This window comes from Sciurus carolinensis, chromosome 13 (genome assembly GCF_902686445.1).
Source record: "Sciurus carolinensis chromosome 13, mSciCar1.2, whole genome shotgun sequence".
NCBI lineage: Eukaryota > Metazoa > Chordata > Mammalia > Rodentia > Sciuridae > Sciurus > Sciurus carolinensis.
Window position 1 is genome coordinate 59391019 of NC_062225.1, and position 18736 is coordinate 59409754.

The following is an 18736-nucleotide window of genomic DNA, read 5'->3' on the forward strand; positions in this document are numbered from 1 at the left end:
GTGAGCTGTAAGCTTGGTGCTCCTGCACTCTCACATTGCTCCTCCTCTTCCCTCTGCCTCACCTCCTCCAGAAATGTCCTCTCCCTCCAAATCCTCCCAGCCAGCTAGGAAGACTTCCCTGAGGCCCATACCCCAGAATGGCTCCTCTCCGCCTCCCCTCTACGCCATCTGCTTTCCCTCAGGATACACTGTCCCCTACTGGGGCATTTGCTCTCCAGGCCTGCTTCCTACTCCCTCAGGGTTGGGACTGGGTCATCTCCTCCTCCCTGGCACAGAGCAGGGGACACACTGGTAGGACCCTCTGAGGAAGGCACTACGGGCCTCTCTCACCCCAGCCCGAGTTTGTGTGGTTGTCTCTCCCTGGAATGGCGTCTCCAGCCAGCCAAGAACCCCCACACTTCCTGTTCTGAGGCAGCGACTGCTGGCCGGGTGGCTCTGAGGCCTTCAGTCAGGCTGGGGCCTGCTCTGCTGGGCGGGAACCGCACACATTCCTTCAGAATTAAACAAGGTCCCACTGGCTCCAGGCTCCCCAGGATGAGGATCATCCGGTTTGCTTTTGGAAGCAGCTTTTCATCCTCCCCAGGCAGTGAGGCCCACTTGGTTCCAAAGGAAAGTTCTTTGGTCTCTGGGGGCAATGACCTCAACAGCCACAGGGAAGGGTGAGAGGTCACATCTGTGGTCATTGGAACCCTGGGTCAAGGGCTAAGATTGCCTTGGGCCACCTCATGTCTAGCGTTCATCTGTCCACACATCTGAATACTTGAACACACATGCATGGGCACAAACACACATCCAAGCAAATACACAAAAATGAGCACACACATGTACACAGATTCCCATGTAAACACATGTGCATGGACATAACCACACAGAGGTGTGTGTGCATGCATGCCCACAAGATACATGTATAAATACACAAAGACACATACACAAACACATGAAAACGCACACACACACATGCAAACACACACACCAAGGACACACACACATACATACATAAGCACACACTTGCAAACACAGGCAAATACATGCCCCACTGCTACTCCTGAATGTCCCAGAGGTGGGCTTGTGGCCTAGCCACCCTGATAGGGCAGAGTCTCTGGCAAAAAGCCCATCCCTCCTTTTTCCAGAAGTGTTGAGAAAGGGTCAAGACTGATCGAATGCATGGCAAGGTCGTTTTTCACAGTTCACTTCGAACAACCTCAGCCCAGGAGAGAGAACACTTTTTAGCAAAGACAAAATGAAAGCATTCCGATCGCATTGTCCCCAACCCATGGCCATATGCAGTGAAGAAACAACAGCATCACAGAAGGGAGGGAGAGAGGACGTGAGACCAAGTGAGGGCCACCACATGCCCCCAGGCTTCTGGACAGGCGGCAGCTGCCCATGTCTGCCGTATGAATGGCATTGTGGGAAAGGGTCAAGGGAACCCCCCAAAATGTGCCCAATATGTAACTTCCAGTGGCACTCCCTACGACCCTCCTTGCTTTAATGACTCTTCCCCTGGTCCTTTTTCTCTTCTCCCAAGTTTCCTTGCACTAGCCTGACCCTAAATGTGGGAATCTCAGGGACCCAGATGACCCTGTCCATGGGACAAGGAGATGGGCAGTAGATGTTGCTCTTTCACAGAGGTAGATGGGTCCCAGAAACCTCCTGGGGGAGTGGTCAGGCCAACTTTGACCATGGGGCTTCTAGATTATTCCTGGATGGTTGGACTGGGATAATTCAAGACCACCCCCAAATTTCCTCTGTTGACTGGACAAGTTTTGAAAAGAGATTCTGTCAGTGGTTGAAGGAATGTGCTCATTATAAGGACCAGAGTGTCTAAGGCTTCATACCAGCCCAGTCCAGCGGCTGTTGGAATCGACCTTTTCCTCTGACATGGTCCATGAAACTAACATTCACATGATCCTGCATAGATTCAGTAAGCTTGCTAATTTCAATCACAAATCCTACTCCAAGCTTGTCTAGGGCCCTGGACAACCATATGGTCCAGCCACTGCCAGTTCAAAAGCATGGCACCTGCATAAGAAGATACTGCTTTTTCAGATACTTTTTTCCATTGATCAGGAAATTATCATAATATACTAATAATGGTAGAGTAAGAACTTTACCGCCATCTGCAGGAAATCTGCCATAAGAAATCAACAAATTGCCCACCTTTGAAATCAATGAAATTACATAAAAATGATTCAAATTTCCACAATATGAACAGTGTCCCCTTAGCTGTGGTGCCCTTGCACAATCCCATGGGCACCTTGCATGTGGCCTCCATGACCCCCGCATCCCCCCAAAACTCTTAAAGTTCTAACTCCCAGCACCTACAACTGATCCTATTTAAAGATAGGGCCATGAAAGGAGTAGGTAAATTAAAATGGGATTGTTAGGGTCGCCCCTAATCCAGTCTAACTTGTGTCCTTATAAGGAGGAAAGATTGGGGCACACAGAGAGAACAGGGTCATGCAGAGAGGGCTGATGATGTGCAGTAGCAGCAAGGGAATGGCCACCAGCAAGCCAAGGGGAGAGGCCTCACTCAGAGGAACCCAACCGTGCCAACCCCTTGATCTTGGACTTTCAGCCTCCCAAACTGTGAGATAACATTTCTGTATTAAGCCACTCAATCTGTGGCGTTAGTTAGGGCAGCCTAAGCTGACCAATACCACCTCTTCTCTAGTGACCGCAACAGTCCCATTCTCCCCATCCCCAACTCAGACCAAAGGCCTCCTTCAAAATAAAATCCTGAAGACAGAGAACCATCGTCTGGCCCCAAAAATGCAGACTAACAGGTCCTTGCCCTGTACACAGAAGTATCACATCTTCAACTTGGACAAATACTAGGGTGGAGCTCACCACCTGCAGACTGCAGCTCTCCAACCCCGAGACAGGTCCTCCTGGGAACAATTTCCCCTACCACCCAACAGTGCACAAGGCCCCCACGGAGGAGCTGCCCCTGGCTCTCAGAAGGGCCTGTATGGGTCAACTTGGGCCCAAGCCCAAGTTCATGTTCACATGGCTTCCCAACCCCAGCCCACCCCACAATAGAATGTGATACCTGGGCTAAGGGAAGCCATGTCATTCCTGTTATCCATTCCAGTAGGGAAGATGTCTGAGAGCAGAGAGACCTGGAAGTTTCCATAAAGGGAGGGTATTTGAGGTTCTGTGGGAGCAATCAGGGCTGGCTTCTCCATTTGTCCCAGGAAACACAATATCTAGGGCCCAGGATTCTTTTAGGTGCCCATGAAAATGTTCTAATTTTTAAAACACAAGGAAAAAAACCAAATATGATAATAATGAATATCTAATAAGAAGTCTAGCCTGGATTATACTCACCATTATACCACATGATCATAAAGTGTATTTTTTTTTTTTTAATTTTTAATCAAGGTTGGTTCTGTGAAGGCGAGTATCACCACTGGGCCCAGGAAAGCCACAGGGAAGCCTTGGAGCCCTGATGCTGGGACTGGACTAGCATGGGGGCTCTGCCTCCCTCCTTCTCAGGAGGCTAAGATATAAGTCCCCCAGCAGGTTGCCAAAGCTGGCCCAACAGCCACCTCACATGCAGGTGGCAAAACTCAGACTGGGGACCACTGGGCAAAGCAAGAGGGGTCAGGGCCAAAAGGAGAGTGGCCCTTCAGCCAGGGTCAGCACAGGGGCTGGGTCAGCGGCTGGCACTGAGCCAAGTGTCTCCCCTTTGTGCTAAAGAAGGGCTTGGCAGTACCTCCTTGCAGAAACCCGCATCCGTTCAGGCATACAAATCGTGCCGTGCAGGCCAGGTTCTAATTAGCTTGCCTGTCTCCACTCAGCTGGTTGCAATTGCGGCCCCTCGTGCTAGGGTTTCACTTTCAACATTGATTTATGGGAAACACAAGGTTGCCTGAAATCCACTCGAATTCCTCCTCAGTGAAGCAATGGTTCTGGGAGGGAGAGGCAGAGGTGGGGGAGTGGAAGGTGGTGATGCCGGATGCTGGGATCTTTTGACCGGATAATGATGGAAATGAAATCGCATCAGGCGAGCAACCATGCAGCCAAGGCTGCACTGGGCTTCCATTTAGGAAGGGAAACACAACTCTGGCAAAAAAGACGTCAGGTCTGCTCTCTGACCAGAAAAGAGAGCTCGTTTTTATTGGTTACTTGCAGAGGTGGCAATGTCAGTGGGCACTCAGCTCAAGCATTTTGCTCTGTCTGTGCTGAAGATGAGTTACTGCAGCTGTTCAAAAGAACACAATAAGGGCACCCTGACCTCAGCAAAGCAAAGCTGACACTGTTGAGGGTGGCACACACCAAGCCTCCTGGCATCTGCTGTCAGGCCCTGAGCCAAGGCCCGGAAATGCATGTGCCCTTTGTCCCATGGTGGTCCCTGTCTCAGTGGGCACATCCACTCAACTGTAGCTGCTCCACAGAGAGCAATATGCTCGGTGGGCCGCTCCCCCAGTCACCCCCCGGGGGGCCAGGAGCAGCACTCTCTGGAGAAATGATATATTCATGCAATGGAATTCTATGCAGCATTGAAAATAAATGAGCCAGAGTCACATGTCAAGGGGCACAAATTTCACCCACATGTTGAGAGAAAAACAGCTCTTTGCAGAACACACACTAAAATGACACAATTTATACAGAATTTCAAAGCAGGCAATACAACCCTGCAAATATTTTAAGAAAACTTGCATATATTTTTTTAAAGGAGTAATTAGTGAAAATGAAAAATCCCAAATAGAGAAGAGTGGTTATTTCTTTGGGGTGGGGTGCAGTGGAGGGGAAGTAGATCCAGGTGTGCACAAGGAGGACTCCAACCAAATTTGTCATTTTATTTCTGAAACTAGTCTGTGGCTCCAAGTGTGTTCACGACATTACTATTTGTTTTGGTATATCTGTACTTTTCTTTACTTACTTTTATATTTTGTTCTCATTTACATTTTAATTTTTGTCTTTGTTTTCCTTAATTTTTTTTTTTTTTTTTTTTTTTTGCCTTGGTACGTATAGCAGTATTATTTGAGAATGAGACCTGAAGGGTGGAGCATGAAGAAAGTATTCCAGTTTCACACTATCTCCTATGTTCCCCAGATCCAAAGTCCCCAAGGAAATTCCTGGGTGACCCAGTGACTCTAGGAGCAACACCCATGGAAGAGAAAGCCACCCCTGCCTGGTCTGGGACCCCACTTCACTCCTGTTGCATCAAGGAATAAGTGCAGAAGGGCAGTAAAACCATTCAGGAGAGGGTCCCCACTCTCAGTAGGGATGATAGCAACTGGGAAGCCCTCCCTGGCTTGCACTGGATAAGGAAACAAACCCTAGGATCCTATGACCAGGATCCTACTACATCCCTGCAAACCTATTCTCCCCAACCACCCAACGCTCACATGCCCTTGACTTCCTTCCCCTATCAACTCACAGAAAAAAACAGAGAGCTCTGCAAGGTCATGGGGCCCAGCAGCCAGGCCTGGGCCATACCTGTAGCCACATACCTCAGACTCGCCCAGAGTGACCAGGGGATGGTCACCCAGTGTGGCCATCCTCTGCTTCCACTTCAACTCCTCCAAAAATTGGGATAAAGGCACACTGGAGTGCTCCCCAGGCCCAGGGGCCCTACCCAAGTCTCCTGCCCACCTGTTCTCTGGACATGTGACTGACTCCCCAGTGCCAAGATCTGGTCCTGTCTATTCATTCAACAAAATATAGTAAGTGCCTACTATGTGCTTTGTGCTTGCTGGGCACAGGGGATACAGCAATGAAGAAACAATCCAGTCTTTGCTCTGACATATGCATCAAATCAAGTTACTGAATTATGGTGGCAGCAGGCCACAGTTACTGGCAGAACTGGGAGGCTGAATTCAGGATAGAGATCAGCGAGCCAAACCCTTCTACACATGCGGGGACCAATGCCCAGGGGTGACATAATGCCCAAGGTCACATGCTAACAAAGTGCACAACCAGGATTCTGAGCTCTTTGCATGCCAGTAGATGACCTCAGGGATCTGGGATCATGGTGAGGGTCCCTCCTGAGCTTGTTGGTCACTGCTAGGCTGGCCATGGAGAACTAGGCAAAGTCTAAGAACAACTTCTGGTGGCAAAGCTGGGGCTCTGGGTCCTGTGTCCCCCTCCACCAGGAGGCTGCACATTGACAGGGGAGCTGAGATTGCAGTCACAATAACACATCTCAGGCCAAATGTTGCACTCCCTTTCTCCCAACCTAAGAAAATTAGGTAAAATCCAGAGAATTCAGGATCACCCCAAGACCCAGTAACTTCCTAGTCTCCCACCTGGGAAGGCACCACACCCTCCGCTTGCAAACACTAGAACCCTGGAGACTGACTTTGACATTCCTTCTTCCTCACCCCACATTCAGTCCCCATCACGTGCCCAAAATTGGAATTCCAAACTAGGACAACCACATCTGCCCTCCCTGCCCTGGCTCCCCACAGGCCAGGCCCAGAAGGGGCTCCACAGAATCTACTTGGTGAAAGAGCAGAGGTCTATGTTCCTCCCCAAAGAAAAGGCAGCCCACTTTAGGCCTGCCATCTGTCTCTCAGGAAACAGGCGACCTTTCTAACCTTTTAGCATACGGTATGAGGCTTCGGAGCACCTAGCCAGGAGTTCCTAAATTAGTGCAGGGCTGAGGCCCCAAGTCACCGTGCACGTCTCTAAACATCAAGTGGGATAACTCTGCCACATTTCACAGCAGCAGAGGGACAAACCAGCCGCAACCAGCCAGGGACGTGTTTTGCTTGGCCCACAGCATGGTTGACATTGGAATCTGTTGCCAACATGTAACACGAGGAGAGTACACAGAAAATTCCAGATTTGAAGTCAGGCAGGGTGGTGCATGCCTGTAATCCCAGCTACTCAGGAGGTGGAGGCAGGAGGATTGCAATTTCAAGGCCAGTCTGGGCAATTTAGTAAGACCTTATCTCCAAATAAAAATTTATGAAGGGCTAAGGTTGTAATTCAATAGTAGGACACCCTTGGGTTCAATCCCCAGTACCATAAATGATGATGATAATAATAATAATAATGATCCAGATTTGAAAATAAAAGAACTGGCTTCCCTGAGCCACATTCCCCCACCATACCTCTCTTCCATCAAAAAGGGAGATACCTCAGTCCCCACCACTCCCCAATGCTCCCCAACCTAGAGACCAAGGGCTGTTTTTCACTGGTGCGGCCTCTCCTCTCAGTAAACTATCTCCCTGGCCCCCGTGGGCATGGGAGCTTGTGAATCCTCACTTTAGGGCCTGCGAATGATGGTGCTAATGGAAACTGTGACTCCATGCTGTGTACTTTCTGTACAAGCCTTTCTCGGGCCTGCAGTAGCCACGCCTGGAGGGGAAAGCCCAAAATCGGGAAAGGGCACTCTTCCTTGGTTCTTCCTCCCCCTTCTCCCTGTACACAGTGGTCACAGGAGAGGGAATGAATGGCTGGGCCTTCCAGCCCTCACCAGGGCCTGGGCCAGCCCCAGAGTCTTCTGAGACAGATGGGGCCAAGTCCTGCTCCCCACTGCGCACCCACTCTGGCAAAGCGCAGTTGTCTACTTCTCTATGTTTACACAATTTCTGTGTGCTCATCACTTGGCAACCACCAAAGACTTAAGGAAATCTCACTGGAGGAAAAAGATGGAGACAGTTCCGTGAACGTGATATTGTCCTGCCGTGGGAACGAGGCAGCCACAGTGTGGTGAGAGCTATGAGAAGACATCTTGTCTCAGTAAATGAGCACCAAGTTCCCTCAGGCATGTGTCTTGGGAAACACTGTCCTAATATCCCGTTCCTACTGCTGGGTCTCTTAGGGAAGAGAAGAAAGAATCTCCCGTGAGGGTTGGCCCTGCAGGGCCACAGGGCCGGTGGGCCCCAGGCCCCTGGGAGTTTTTAAGAGGCAGAGGGCCTCTGCATGGAGCCTGCTGCCTCTCCTGCCCAGCCCCACTTGGTTCCCTGACTGGCCAGGGTCAGAGTAACAGTCGACAGAATGGGGCTGAGGACCACAAAGGTCACCAGGCCCTTCCCCAGCCCGTGTGGTGCATCTCTTTCCTTCTGGCTGACCCCACGCGCTCAGCCAGACTCCTGACCCCTGTCATTCCCACACTCCTTTCTCTCCCCCACTTCTTGGTTCCTTTCCCTTGAAATTTGGTCCTGCAGCAGGAAATGACTTCTTGTTTCTTACTGCACCAAACTAGTCCACAGAGCATACTTTTCCCTACCAAGGTCGACTGCCAATACTGAAGGAAAACAAAGTGAAGCTGATCAAATTAACCAATGCGGAAGGGAGCGACGGTGTGGAAGCCATCTGCCTCCAGAGTTTGATAGTTAAGTTCCTTGGCCTGCCAGAGCTAATGCTCCCTGGCCCTGAAGCCAAGTATCCTCCCTTTTAACTTCACTCTCACCCTCTTCCTCCCTCAGGCTTCCTCCTCTAGGCACTTTAACTGCCAACAACCCACTTTCCCAGCTTTGATTTATCCCAACCAGAGGGAATGCAAAGTTAGAGCCAGCCCCGTCCCCAACACCTTTTGAAAAATCATCCAACACACCCAGCAGAACTCTTAGATTCGGAGGCAGACACTCAAACCCAAGCCATCCCAGACAGACTGACAGACTCACAAAGACACCCATCCCAAGCCCAGAGACAACAGAGGGCCCAGCCTCAGATGCTGCCACGCACGCTCCGGACGCTCAGGAGTCGCCCCAGCAGCCCACCCTGCACGGCAAGTTATTCAGAGCTTCTTTTGAGGAAAAACACTCTGCTCCCAAGAAGGATTCTGACAGGGCCATTTTTTTTTTTTTTTTTTCCAGAGCGGCTGGATAAATTGCTTTTGTGCAAAAATAAACACAAGTGGACTGCATTAGCTGAGCGAGTGACACATTAGTTACAGATGCAGGGCCTGTCAGAACATCGAGGGAACAGCTTTTATTGGGGGAGGGCTGAGAGACTCATAAATAACCGGTTGGCAATCTCACATAAACATTTGTGCGTTCACATAAACACCGCCTACCACACGGCGGCCCTGCTGCCAGCGGGCCTTGGAAGAGCCCTCTCTGCCTGTCCCTAGAGAATAACGATGAGGCCAGGAGGCGGGGAAGGGCCACAAGCCCCTTTCCTCCCATAGTTCCCAACTCCTTGGACTCACTCTGGTCTCTGCAGGGAAGAAGGAGAGATCCAAGTTCTTTCCCCCACCCCCATATTTTTTTATCAGTGTATTATAATTAAACATAGCAGTAGAATTCGTTGTCATATATTCATATATACACATGATACAAAGTACCATTTGGTCAATATTGTTCCCCAGCTTTCCCCCACCCGCTCTCTCCCCTCCTCCTGAGAGATCCAAGTCCTAAATCCTAAGTCTGGCAGAGAAAGAGGGTCAATGCCCAACCCCGGTGGAACAACTGATCCATTTACCCCCTTTACAGAGCTCACATTTACTGGCCCAGAAAGGAGAGAATAGGGCATGTCATTGTAGTGGGGGCTGGCCCGCCAACTAAAGCCAACTGAGGAACTGGAAGAGAGCTTGGGAACGCCTCCCCAGCACAGCCCCAGCGCTTCCCATCAGAGTCACTGGGAAAGTGGGATGAGGCCAGTATCCCCCTCAGCACCAAGGCTGAAGGCCAGAGAAGGTGGCACCAGCCTTGTCTCATCCGAGTCACAGGGATGCCTATGCTTTCTCCCATTGTGTGTGTGTGTGTCTGTGTGTGTGTGTGTGTGTCTTTTTTCTTTTTCTCCCAGTGCTGGGATGGAACCCAGGGCCTAACCCATGAGGATTCGAGCTTTTTATAGGGAAGACCATATGGGAAGAAAGAATGTTCACAGGCCCCAAGACCTCCCAGCACAAGGGCTGGCTCCAATACCAGTTCACCCTCCCACAGTTCAATAACTTTCAATTGGTCCTCCATTTTCTACCTTATAAAAAGTCAAAATCCTTAATTCAAGGGTCTCTTTCTTTGGTTCATTGTATTCCTTGATCTAGTCCCATCCTTCCTTCAACCTGATTTCCTCGGGTGCCCCTCACCATCTTGGGGTTCAGCCAAACTGAATTCGGTCCTCATCCGTACAGTACAATTATAAGCTATCCCTTTGTCCCTCTCTCTTCTGAGAACTTCTTCTTCCTGGAGGCCAGGTCCCCATCCAACCCAACCTTCCAGACTCCACTCAAAAGTCACGTCCTCCTGAACCTCGTCTCTGCCTCTTTGAGCTCTGGGAGAACTGTTCAGTTCCTTGCTCTCAACTTTCCTTCTGGTGCTATTATTTGTGTATCTGCCTATATCCTGCTCCAGAGTTTACGCTCTCAGATCTGTATCAAATTACTCTTTGAGGATCCCTTCCCCTTCCCTGCCACCCTTCGCCCAACACACACCTATTCAACTCCTGACACATGGTACTATGTTGAATCAGAGAAGGACAACAGGGATGGTGTCTGATTTGCAGTCACAATAGTGGTGGGACATGGGCTGGGGTTGTGGCTCAGTGGTAGAGCACACGCCTAGCATGTGTGAGACACTGGGTTCGATTCTCAGCACGGCATAGAAAAATAAATAAAATAAAGTTGTTATGTCCAACCACAACTAAAAATATTCTTTAAAAAATAGTTTAGTGCTGGAAATTGGCCCATGAATCCTCCCCTGGGCAACCTCCCTTCAGCTTTCATTTTGCAGCTCAACAACTCTGCTTTGGAAGAGAAATTAAGATGCCAGGCAGGTACAAACACCCAGCACCACCGCTCTACTGAATAAACCTCTGCTGTCCAGGCCCGTTTTCCCCATTAACAAATGGAATGCTTTAGGAAGAAATACGAAGCAGAGTCCTAGAGAGGAATATTGAAGGCTCTTTGGCCAGGGCATCCCTCAGGAGAGAACACTGTGCCGCCATAACTTATTGCACTCGATATTTTCACTTCCAATCTTATTTTTATAGACATTATTTCATAGGCTGCAGCTTAAACACAGATGGAAAAGATTCTGGCTTTGTAATAAGAGATGGTTTATGGTGGGCCCGCCTGCTGCTCTGTGTCTGAGTAAAGGCACATTATCATGTCCTTAGGTGGGGCTGCGAGAAGCCTTTATTGTGTGTATGGACTTTGATCCAACAATTCTGCCTTCATCTTTCCCCATGGTCAGGCCCTCCGGATACTCCCAGGGGTAAGAAGTGACAAACACCATGGTGAGCGAGGGGAAGGAGGGACAAGCCAGTCTTTGAAATGCATCCCTGGCTCTGGCTGGATCTGTCATTCTTTGGGTCTTCAAAGGGTCTTGATCCAGAGACTTAGGCCTAGACCCCAGAGGGCATAGTTGAAAGGAAGGGGACACTCTGGTGCTAGCCGTATGACTCTGTTGTGTGATATGCGTTGCCTTTTCGGGGGAGCGGGAACTGGAATAATTAGAAAACCAAGCTCCTACTGCCTCTCCTGTCCCCTGAGCTGCTGTCTCCCCTCCATGCTGTGTCCCGATGAGCTTCATGTCAGCAAACATCCTGAAAAGTTTGATTGGACTTATGGTGTTCGTCTGGTATACCCAGCTTTGTTTAACCAACCTCATTTGGGTCCAGGAGAAAGAGGTTTCTGGAGGAGAGAGACCAGGAAAGAGATGTGGAGGGACACAAAAGGAGAAAGAAAGAGGGAGGGACAGAGAAGGGTGGAGGAAGCATTGCCCAGGCCAGAGCTGGGGGTTGCGCCCCAGAAGAGAGGCCCCAGCCCATCAGATGTGCCTTGGCCCAAGGTGTGGCCCACACACGTCCACAGATTCCAACAGTGCAGGGCGGAGGCCAGCCTCAGTGCCGCGGGCAGCAGGCCTAATGGAGCCCGGGCAGGCAGCCCTGAAGACAAGCCTTAGCAGCCCTCCTTTCTTTCCTCTAGGGATTAGTTTTCAGCAGACTCTAAGCTTTGGGAGTGTGTCAAGAGACACTGGGGACTTCAGGCTGATGGGGAGAGGGAAGGAAGGAGCAGCAGCTCCATTCAGCCAGGAGGGTCAGTGGAAAGTAAATGGAGGAAGGAGCTGACTGGGGAGGAGACCCCACGTCCAGGGATTCCACACGGAGGAGCCACTATGTGAATGAAATGTCCATGACAGGCTGTCCTCAGGGGTCTTAATCCACAGGCCTGGCAGGAAGACCTCTGTGGGAAGGGGCGACCCTCCCGGGTGCTCTGCAGAAGTGGTTCCTTTGGTTTTTATTGTACAGACATTTCTATATTGTGCAATTGCAGAGGTAAGATTCTGGGGAGCCATGCTTAGGAGATGCTTGAGTTTTCTGATTACCCCAGGAAAGGGTAATCCAGGCCCAGCAAGTCTTCCACCCCAATTGGACTCAGGCATGCCAACCATCTCTGCCCTGGCGGAGAGATGTCACAATGGTGGCTCAGTGAGGGATGGAAAGCTTTGAAATAGGAGTGGGTGAGGAATCTGCTTCAGGTGGCAAACAACTTCAGGATGATAATGCCCAGGACCTGAGCTGCTTGAGAAATCTGGCCCAGGTGCCTCGTTAACTAGCCTAAGGAGCTACATTTCAGGAAATGTTATAATCAGATATGGAGGGCCTGCTGTTGTCTGACTGCCTCCCTTCCTTAAGAGATCAGCATCCCCCACTCTAAGACCCCTGGTCAGTCCACAGTTAATCAGGGATCTCCCTGACCCCCAGCCCTGAATACCAATTTAAGTGCTAAATTTCTGCTTTCAAATGTGCCAGTTATGGGAACCAGTACATTCTCTTTTTGCTTAAGCCTGTTTGGTCATCTATCACATGCAACTAAAAATGTTCCAAGTAATATACCAGGCTCACAACTAAATAAGATGTGTGCTTTAAACCAAAGAACCAAGAGTAAGGATTAGTCTTCCAAGGATAGAGACCCACACACCTCTGGCAGAGAAGCAAAGAGAAATGTACAGAATGGATGGAAAAAGGAGTGTCCTTAGATGTAAGCGAGAGAAGTCCCTGCTCAGCCCACAGTTTGGAGGGTCCACGTTTCACACACACATGCACACACATATGCATGCACACCATGCAGACACCTATGTACATGCACACACACAAAATTCAAACAACATGTGGATACCTCTCTCCTTCAGTATCCATCATTCAGCACAAGTACAGGATGATGTATATCCCTAAACATCCACTCCCATGATTAACACTGCTCAGGCCCCAGGGAAACACCTCACATCTTCCATGTTATATTCCTGAATCAAAAAGACACTATGTCTAAACGCTATGCAAACCTGTGGGTTATGTGTTTCATCAGAGATGGACACTGCTCTGAATTGTAGGGAGGATTGACTGGTGGAAACTTGCGGGTAAGAGAAAAGGCAGGTCATTAAGGAATCCTTTCTCACAAATAGGGAGAAAGCAATAGAAGTAGCACTTCCGAAGGGCACATTTTTGTGCTTCTCTTTGGGGTTCCAGAGGTACTCACAAATTAGCACAGAATTTGCTACAATTGCACATGGAAGCTGGGGAAATTGTTCCAGCATAAATTCATAATGCTCCTACATTGGCATGTACATATGTCAGATGTGACATGCATGAAGCATGATACTGATTCTTTACACTGGCAACTAAACGGACATGGAACAACACTACAACTGTGAGTGATTTTATTTTTATAAAAACATTAACTAATATTTCATTAAATGTTCAAGATTCAAATTAAAATTCATCTTCACTTAAACTTCTTTTTTTTCCCCCCAGTATCAGGGATTGAACCCATGGGTACCTTATCACTGAGCTACATCCTGTCCTTTTTATTTTATTTTATTTTATTTTAATTGCTGAGGCTGGCCTTGAATTTCCAATGCCCTTGCCTCAGCCTCCTGTGTCACTGGGATTATAGGAGTGTGCCACCATGCCCAGATTAAATATTTTGTTTAAAACTATCTTTATATTAAATGAGATTTATCAGTTATATATGGCTTTTACTTTTAACAGATAATTTTGAAGGTTTTAAAGAAAAATTACATTTTAAAAACTTACATGAGAATAAATTCTAAGCTTTGGTTGTATACAGTTAATTTTCATTTTTTATTAAAATGCATGCCATTTTTGTGCTGTTTTGGTTATCTATTGCTACATAACAAACCCCAAAACTTAGTAACTCAAAATAAATTATTTTTATCTCTCACAGTTGTGGGTTGACTGGGTTTGCTTAGTGGGAGGCAGATCTCTCATGTAGTTGTAGGCAAATGGCAAATGGGTCTAGAGCCAAATGCAGGTTCAACTGTACTGTGCTATCTAAGATGGTGGCATCTTCATCCATATGGCAGAACAAGTGGAATCAGGCTGATCTATTGTTTTCTCTATGTGGTCTCTTATGGTTAGCTTGACTTCCTCACAGGATAACAGTCTCAGAGGAGTCAAACTTTTAACATGATGTCTGCCTTACCCCAGAGAGAGCATCCTAAGAGACCCAGGTAAAGTCAAAATGTTTCCTATGACCTATCCTCAGAAGTCATGAATCATCACTGTCACTGCTTCAATAGGTCAAAAGCAAGTGACAGAGACAACCCAGATTTAAGGGAGAGGACGATATAAGGTGGTGAATACCAGGAAGTATGGTGCCCTGAAGGCAATCTTTGGAGACCATCTACCACAGTCTACTCCAGGCTCCCAATGAATCACATACCTCCAACCTGTACTCTACACTTACCTTCCAAGACCGCCAGGTCTCAGCTATTATTATGTCACCAGGTTCAGGATCCAAATTCAAATTTGCCTTTTTAATCAAGTCCAGGTACAGATGAGGCCCCTCAGATATGGTTCCTTGAAGACAGTTCCTCTTGATCTGAAGATCTGTGACCCAGGAGACAAGTTATTTCCCCCTGTATCCAACACACAACTAGGCTGGCACAGGATAACTGCAATCAGTGTCCCCATTCTAAAATAAGGAGAAACTTGCACAGAGCAGTTCCAAAATCAAGCCAAGAACGTGTCACCAATCCTTCATCGGGGCCTAGTCCTTTCTAGAAAAGGGTTGTCCCTGACTTCATGTCTTATCTCTCCTTTTCCATTAAAAAATCACCAGTGTTTGCAGTCAAATACCTGCCTTCTCTCTATGACTTCCTACTCATAGAAAAGATATCTGTATTTTGACCATCTGTCTCTCTCAATCCAACTTAGTATGATTATTTCAAAACTCTTGTGGGTTTCTTATATATCAAATTGTAACTTACTCCATTAAACAAAGTCACAGCTCCATTTTGGCCCTTCTCTACTTTAAGCTGGCCCTGTTGTCTAGCAGAGAGGATCAAAGAGGTACAACCCTAAGATTCCCAGAGCTCTATTATTTACCCAAAGGATCTACAAAACATGATCTTAATTTTTTTTCTGAGATATTAACAAATGGTTTTATAGACATACACTTTGCTTCATCTTTGCCTGAGACCAAAATTTACTAGCAACACCTGGATTTTACATTTGCCCTGAAATCATTTCTTACACTGAGAGTCTTTTGCTGGAAAAACAGTACTGGGTTCCTTATATTTCCTAAATTTCACTCAACACCAAACAATTCCTTCTTTAGTTCATCTATATTTTCCTATCTTATCAGAGTCAGCTGGAAGAAGCTAATGGACAGTTTCAATATTCTGCTTGGAAATTACCTTAGCCAGAACCATTAGTTTATCTGGGGCCCTTTCTGTGGCCCACATCATGGAAGACAAAGGTCTCACTTAATTCCATTGTCAGTGATTGTCTCAGGTGTTCTTTTCTCCAGAATTCAGTAGTTTCTTCATTGTCTTCCAGGATATCAGTAGCATTCTCCTCAAATCTCCTCAGTATCTTTCCTCCAAGTGTCCTAAAGCAAACACAGACTTTAGGGGTTTTTTTTGTTTTGTTTTGTTTTTACCATAGCACACCCTTCTAACACAATGGAACTTGCCTTCCAAAAAAGACCCCAGCAAACAGGACCTCCTGGTATTTAAGCCTGTGTGTTCCTTCCACAGGGAATCTGGCCTATGGCCTGTGAGTCCTGCTAACAAGTGCAGTGCAGTGGAAATTTTGAATGTGCCCTTCAAGATAACGGGCAGTTTCCTCTTAATTCCTCTGAAAGACTCACTTCTGGGAGACCTGAGCACCTTGTAAGAAGCCCCACTGAAAAGACCAGCTGCTCTACTACAGAGAAAGGCTCAGAGACTACACAAGAAGGATAGGGCCAGTACTACCCTCACCCCAGTGGAGCCTCCTGATGACTCCAGACCCACCCACCACCCAGCCACAGCTGCAAGAGGATTCCCAAGCAGGTGCACAGACGAGCCCAGTCAACCCACAGAACCATGGGACATAATAAAATGGTAGTTGTTTTAAACCACTTAGTTTTGGGGTATCTAATGCTATGCAGCAATAGATGACTGAAACAACCCTGAATAGAATTGCATTTTATTTTTAATCCTTTAGATCATCACTAGAACACAAATTATGAGTTCTCTATTATAAATCGTGATTGTTAATTTTGCCGAAATTGAGGCAAGAAAATTAAGTTTAAAGAATATGTACATATAATTTACATGTATGAATTACAAATGCCTTTGTTTTATTACTCATCCAAACCTCACTAGCCCATCAACAGAACCCTGGTATGCTTAATAATAATGAAATTCAGTTGTCTTCAGTAATTTACATGCTGTGCACCTAAAAATCATAACATTGCATGTTTTCAATTTTATCATTTCGATGGTAAACTTTGCAAGGATGAAGATAGAGAATATTTTATTCAAGTTGATTAGCTTGATTTACAACTTTTAAGTATTGGAATACACAATCTGGGGGCCTCCCTTTATACTCTTCTCCAGGGATGGATATCACTAGAAATAATGAAATGGGTGTCTGAAGGACTACAGTTGCCAGAAGAGAAGGTAGGCACTCTTCAGGGTCATCAGGGAACCCAGGCAACCAGAAAAGACCAGAGAGGGGCACGGAGCTGGAGCAGGACACTGACAGGCCACCTGCCCCTCTGTGGGACCAGCCTCTGGTCCACTGCCAGTTCTGAGTGGCCTGGGCATGCAGAGGACCAGGCATGGGAACACGACAGAATGAGACCCACCCTGAGCGCCATCCTAAAGCCTGACTTGTGCTAGAGAACACCAGACCTTTCCAAGGCCCAGGAGCCAGGACCCAGGGTTAGGTTGGGAGCCATGCACAGCCAACCCAGCTGAGATTTGCTGTTTATAAGCACCCACAATCTATGCTCCCCATACGCATCTTCTTTTACAGACTGGAATGCACTTCCTTTCTCCTGAGAATTATTTCTTGCCAGGCATGGTGGGTACCCCACATGTAATCACAACAACTGGGAAGGCTGAGACAGGAGGATCACAAGTTAGAGGCCACCTGGGCAATTTAGTGAGACTTTGTTTCAAAGTAAGATGAAAAGAACTGGGGATGCTAGAGTATCCCTGGATTCAATTCCCAGTGCCACCCAAACAAAACAAAAACAAACAAAAAAACCCTCTATCTTTTCTTTGGACTGTGGAAGTGAAAAGAATCCACCTGGATTTAATCAAAAGGGAAGATGGAAAGGGGGGTGGGGAGGTTGAGCTGAGGAGGTGACAGCAGCCACAACTTCTTGAAGACCAGGAAAGCCAAGATGTGTGTGTGGCCAGTGGGACATATGTGCCCCAGCCCTGCAGTTCTGTGCTGGTAAATGATCTGGACTCTAAGACAGGTTCTCAGCTTCCAGTCTCTAGGGCCACTGTGGGTGAGACTCTCAGAACCCTAGGCCAGCAGCTGGGGCAAGGGCTGAGCCTCGGGTCAAGGACCAGGCTAACAGCTAGGGCACGTCTGCATTCCGCCCACATCTAACCCAGGGCCTCAGGTGAGCTCCTTAATCCCTTAAGCCTCAATTCCTAATGGCTAAAATGAGGAGGAGGAGGGGGAAGGGGAAGGGGAAGGTGATGATAGTGCCGCCCAGGTCCAGGTCGGCTGTTGGGGGATTACAATGGGAAACATCAGGTACAGGGTGAGGGACAGAAGCTGGCCCCTGGGAAGGGCTGATGTTAATGCTTGTCTGCAGAGAGGACTCCCAGGAGGCAGGTGGGGTCCCATGCAGAGGGCAGTTGGTCACTGAAATGCAAATGCATTGAGGAATCCTGGGACCTCCTGGGCCAGAGGCCGCTGGGGCTCTGGTCAGGAGGTGAGTCCTTCACCCACCAAGCCACAGTCACGGTTCTTTCAAAAACGTCTCTGATCTGCATTGAAACTTTCATTAGCACACAAAGGACGCACTGTGACTTTGGATGTCTCTGACTCTGGTTTGTCCTGAATATCTTAGGAAGCCTTTGTCTCCCTCCCCTCCCACCCCGTGGCCCACCACAGATCCTCTCCGTGACACACTGAAATCTGGGTTCAGAGTTGAGCCCTAAGGCTGAGGACTGCAGGGTGACCTGGGCACATCCTTTCCCACCTCAGAGACTGTTTCTCACTTATAAATGGGGAGGCTGGATGAGATGATCTCAAAGTCTCTAGCTCATTTGAACTTCCCTGGACCATGACTTCCTCCCCGCCCTGCCAAGCCTGACCCCAGATCAGAGCCCACATCCAGCCCCATATCCACTCAGCCAGGGCCATGGGAAGATGTCATGTGGCACCTGGAGCTACAAAGCTTGCTGGGCCTCCCGGCCTTCCCCTTCATGCAGATACCTTTCCCCAGCCTCCAGGAAGCCCTGGGGACTTCCCAGTTGGGCCTACCTCAAAGCCTCCAGTGGAGGACACCTAGCCCTGAAATGAAGGTGAGGAACAAGAGCTAGAATTGAGAAAGTACCAAGATAACAACACTGTC